The following is a 6,140-nucleotide window of genomic DNA, read 5'->3' as shown; positions in this document are numbered from 1 at the left end:
GGGCGACAGGAAGTTCCACTACGAGTTACCCTGGAGGGACTAGTCTCTCCCTCCTGGGGCGACGGAGGATATAAAGGGACATAAGGAGGCAGAGATTGGGATTGGTCAGAGGAACCCGGAGAAGTAGGTGGCTCCGGAGGAGTAGGTGGCTCCGGGGAAGCAGGTGAAGCTTGGTTTCCCCCCTGAGAGTCGGAGAAAGCTAGAAGGGGATCATTTAAAATGTCGGGAGTGTTTCTGATTCCCCAGGCTTTTGATTACAGGAGACCCATAGAGCGGGGTTTTGGTAAAGGACCATGAAGGTTTATTTTGGGGGGTCAGGCAGCCCCATGTGGTTTGTGGGATTTTAGTTCCCCGACCAGGGATCGAACACATGCCCTCAGCAGTGACAGCTCAGAATTCTAACCACTGGACCGCCAAGGAATTCCCAGGACCATGAAGGCTTGAACATAGGGAGCCTCAGTCCATTTTCCTGTCCTGCAACAGCAGAGATCCAATTGCAACACTGTATTATAGAGACCCATTTTCAGACCATTTTTCTCCATTCCCTGACTTATACAAGGGCCAGGCAATATTACAATAGAGTTTAAACGTTTCCCTTTTCAGCCCGTCTATTTTGAAAGTTTCCAATTTTTAAGGATACTCTCCAGAGGTGTTTCTTCTGGCTTAGAAGAGGATCATCCCATGTTGAATAACATGCAACCGAGAAAAAGTGCTCCTAGAAATGAAGTCCAGTGTCCCAGAGACATTTACCAGGAGGCTTTTGTCCTATAATGTTTCCCTATGCTGGGGGTATTCCTCGAGTTTGAGCATCTATAAAACCTAGGATGTGGGCTGCTTGGAAGTGGCCACCCAATAGGTGATCTGTAACAAGGTATGGGCTGCCAAGGCCTTGAGTGAAAGGGGTCCTAGAGGTGCAAAAAAGGAACTCCTGGAGGAATTGGAGTTGGGTGCAATGGAAAATGCCATTGGGGTCAGGACCTAAGGGCCTACGTTGGGAGTATTCCCACAGGGGATTTTTTTTGGACATAGAATAAGGTGAGAGACTAGACAGCAGAAAAACCTAAAACCCTTTCCCCTATCTGTTTGACAGCTATGATAAAACTGGGGAGAGCCTGATGATTCCATCTGACACAGGCAACAATGAGTTTAGACAATGTTTCCCATGTAATTTAACACACCAAATGAACCCAATTAGTTTAGGATCTCTCTTTGGGAGGCTCCAGGGGCCCCATGAAGCATCCCAAAGTTAACTGGAAGTCAAAAGAATTTCAATTAGAATTTGATATTTGGGAAATCTGTCAAAAATTTCCAAAAGTTTTAAAACATCCAGTCAAAGAGAATCATAGGCTGCTGTGAAACAATTATTCCTTGAGCTAAGGTGAAAAAAAAAAAAAAAGGATTCCAAAAGTAAATGCAGATCACTTAAAGGCACAGAAACTCACACAATCTGTTATCAAAAGGAGCATTCGAGGAAATCTTTGTGCTCTTATGAGAGAAAGAAACCAAATCCAGTCTTATATCAGCCTACTCTTGATAAAATCCAGTTACCTAATTAAATTTAATCCAACCTTAGAAAATTCCAACCACATAAAACATTCTCTTCTCAGTGTTCCTTTTCTGCAAATCTTCTGTAACTTTCTGTAGCCATATTTTGTCCCTTCTTTTTTCCATTCAGAAATAACCAGCTGTAGGACAAAATCACATTTTTCCATTTAACAAAATACATTTCCATTCCACATACCTTCTTTTCTGAAAGCACACATCTTACCTTCCTTATGTCACAATGAAATGTCTTTTACATTAGCATTCCCTGATTGGAATATCCCATAAACGCTTGGGAAGATCCCATGTATCTTCCCAAAGCACAATTTCTTTCCTTAATGTGATGTAAGATATGTGTCTAATAAACCCAAACATCCTTACTTTCCCTCTCACAAGAAAACAAAAGTAGGTAAATTTAGACCTGTTTAGCAATTGATGTTCCAATATTTCATCTTATTTGAAATGGCCTGGATACTCAATGGATTCCTATCATTTAACTTAATTTAGTTTCAAGTTACCAAAATTTGGAGGGACTGTTCTAGATGGACATTTTGAAAACATGATTATTCCCATTGAGTTTACTAAAAAGCTCTTATCAAGTCATATTTACTTAAAAGTTTAATCATATCAGGTTATTTTCCTTGCTAACAGATTTTATCACAGAAACAATACGCACTTATTGACTTCCAGTAACCCTAGGTACAATAGAAGTATTATACTTAATGTTGATAATACAGACAGGTCTGTATTAATTTAACCCACAAGCTTAAGCCACACAAGTTAATTTTTACAAAATCAGAGATCTCTTAGTTTTCCTGCTTGAATTTAAAAAGGTCTCTTTTTTTCCCTCAGTCTGGGGGACTACAGATGGATCACGGAGTCCCTGAGAGTCCAGGCAGAACAGTTACATTGCAAAGGCAGAGGAGAGAGGTGCAAGCCCCTCTCTTCTTTTTTTGTTCTTTAAAATCCCACTATGTAACCCAAGGCTGGAGTCGAGTCTCAGACAATGTGGGATCCGTTTGTATTTCAGGGTTTAAGAGCTTCACCATGCCCACAATGTTAGCAGAGACTTGTAGGAGCAGTTGGACAGACAAAACTCATAAAACAAAGATACCAATGACAAAAACTTAGACACAAACAAGAAGTTTTCAGGATAAAGGGGATGGGAGTGCAGGTATAAGGACCAAGGGAGAGGTAAAGGGAGGAGGGACAGAAAAGACTGTAAAAGAGAAAGAGAAAGAGAAAGAGAGAGATTGCCGTTTCAACCTGACCCTGCAGTTGTCTCTTCAGGCACCAACCTGCAAGCTTTCAGAAAGGGCCACTGAAGGAGGGTGCACCCTGTCCACTGCCCACCGGGGTGATCGAGCCTGGAAACCAGACAGTTGTATTTCATCTGTAGGAACCTAACCCACAGGTGGGACTCTCACCCATGCATACACCAGTTTATAGAAATCTGCTGTAGCACTGCAGCAAAGGGTCCCAGGTCCCAGCCTGTCTCAAAAGTGGGGGGAAAGATAAGAGACATACAGAAAACAAATACCAAAGTGGAAAATGTAATTCCAACCATATCAATAATCACATTGAATGTGAATAGATGAAACAAAGTTAAAGACAAAGATTGATAGACCATATTTGAAAAGCAAGGTCCTTAAAATATAGTCTCTAAGAAGTGGAGGAAAGAAAGGTGGGAAGGAAGGAAGGAAGGAAAGAAGGGAAAAAGAAAAAAAAGAAGGTAGGAGAGAAAGAAGAAATTAAAGGCATCCAACTTTAAATGGCAGAATTAGAACTTTTATTACAGAGGACATGATCCTATGTGTTAGAAAACACCAATGATCCCACCAAAACAAAATACAACAAAACAAAACAGACTACAATGAATAAACAAGTTTAAGAAGGTCACAGGAAACATTTCTTATAAAAATAAATTTCATTTCTATATACTAAGTACAAAAATATGAAAAGGAAATTAACAAAATGATTTCATTCACAGTAGCATGGAAAAGAATAAAATACTTAGAAATAAATTTAATAAAGAGCTGCAAGATCTGTACACTGAAAACTACAAAACATTGCTGAGAGAAATTAAAGATCTATATAAACAGAAACATTTCTTGTTCATAGATCAGGAGACTTCATATTATCAAGAAAGCAATTCTCGGACTTCCCTGGTGGTGCAGTGGTTAAGAATCCTCCTGCCAATGCAGGGGACACAGGTTCGAGCTCTGGTCCAGGAAGATCCCACATGTCGCGGAGCAACTAAGTCCATGAGTCACAACTACAAGCCAGCGCTCTAAAGACGGTGAGCCACAGCTACTGAGCCGTGTGCCACAACTACTAAAGCCCACGTGCCTAGAGCCCACGCTCCACAACTAGAGAAGCCACCACAATGAGAAGCCTGCACGTTGCAACCAAGAGTAGCCCCCACTCACCACAACTAGAGAAAGCCCACACGCAGCAATGAAAACACAAAGCAACCAAAAATGGATAAATAAATAAATAAATAAATTTTTAAGTAAGAAAAAGAAAGCAATTCTCCTCAAATTGATCTATAAATTCAATGCAGTCCCTGTGAATATTCTAGCAGGCTCTTTTTGTGTAGAATTTGACAGCTGATCCTAAAATTCATATGGGAATGCAAAAGATGCAGAATAGCCTAAACAGTTTGGCAAAAGAATAAAGCTGGAGAACTTTCACCACCTGACGTCAAATTCTACTATAATACGTATTAATCTAGACAGTGGGTTTCAGGCACAAGGAAAGGAATACAGTTCAATGGCACAGAATTAAGAGTCCAGAAGTAAAACAATTTTTATTATGAATTGATTTTCAACAGAGGTCCCAAGACAATTCAATACAAGAAAGACTAACCTTTCTTTTTTTAACCAAGGAAAGGTGCAGGGATAAATGGATATCCACAGGAAAAACCCAAAGCAAAGAAACAGAAACTACATCACACTAGACAAAAATGAACTAAAACTTGATCACAGATCCACATGTAAGAAACAACCCCTAAAATTTCTCAAAGAAAACATAGAAGAAACTCTTCATGATCTATTAGATATAACATCAAAAACATGATCCATACAAAAAAAGATTAGTAAATTAGACTTCATCAAAATTAAAAACTTTTGCTCTTTGAGCACCACTGTTGAAAGAATGAATAAACAAGCTACAGACTTGGAGAAAATCTTGCAAATCACATATCTGATAAAGAACGGGATCTTGCCGTTTGCAACAACATGGATGGACCATGAGGGTATTAGGTTAAGTGAAGTAAGTCAGACAAAGGCAAGTACTGTATGATTACACTTATATATGCAATCTAAAAAATAAAACAAAGAAACCTAACAAAACAGAGACAGAGTTATAGATACAGAGAACAAACAGGTGCTTGCCAGACGGGAGAGTGTTGGGGGAAAGAAAGCAATAGGTGAGGGAGATGAAGAGGTACAAAATTTCAGTTGCAAAATAAATGAGTATGAAATGTACACTGTGGGCAATACAGTCAATAATTATGTGATATATTTGTATGGTGACATATCATAACTATACTTATCATTTTGAAATGTACAGAAATAACCAATCACTATGTTGTGTAACAGGAACTAACATAGCATTTCATTGTACATCAATTATACTTCAAAAACAAACAAATTCATAGGAAAGGAGATCGGATTTGTGGTTACCAGAGGCCGGAGATTGGGGGAGGGAGAACTGGTTAGCTGCAGTCAAAGGTACAAACTCCCAGTTATGCGATAAATAAGTACTAGGGATGTAATGGACAACATGATAAATATAATTAACACTGCCGTATGTTATACATGACAGTTGATAGAGTAAATCCTAAGAGTTCTCATCACAAGGAAAAATTTTTTTTCCATTTCTTTAATTTTGTATCTATGTGGGATGATGGATGTTCACTAAATTTATTCTGATGATCATTTCATGATGCATGGAAGTCAAATCATTATGCTATACACCTTAAGCTTAAAAAAATTTAAAAAAAGAAAGAATGGACCTCAGTTAATATTAATGTCTCAATATTGGCTCACTAGTTGTGATAAGTGTGCCATAGTAATATAAGATCTTAATATTAGGGGAAAGTGGGTGAGGGGGATCTTGGAACTCCTTGTACTGTCTTTGCAACTTTTTCATAAATCTAAAACAAAAAGTTTATTTAAATATAAATAAATAAATAAATTTTTAAAAATGTACAGAAAATCATTGAATTGTCCCTTGTATAATAATAAGTGAACTTCATGGTATATAAATTATATCTTAGTAGAGTTGTTTAAAAGGTTCTGAAGAAGGTCAGGGTGGGCTGAGGGCTGGGCTGAGGCGGGGTCAGGGCAAGGTCAGGCAGGGCCAGGCTGGGGTCAGGCGGGAGTCAGCAACCCTGGCAATGGGCACGGAGGCGTGGATCGCCCAAGGCCGAGGCCAGCCTGTGGCCCTTCTCTGGCTGCTGCTGCTGCCCGTGGCCACCCTGGAGCTGCGAGGGTCCCCGGCCACGGCCACGGCCGCCCCCGGCTGGGCTCCAGGCGCGGGCGGAGCGGTGGAGGGCAGCGCTCCGACTCCGGAAGCGCAGCGGTTGGCCCCGG

Source organism: Balaenoptera physalus, assembly GCF_965194825.1.
Source record: "Balaenoptera physalus genome assembly, chromosome: 7".
Taxonomy (NCBI): Eukaryota; Metazoa; Chordata; class Mammalia; order Artiodactyla; family Balaenopteridae; genus Balaenoptera; species Balaenoptera physalus.
Note: the sequence above shows the minus strand (reverse complement) of the source record.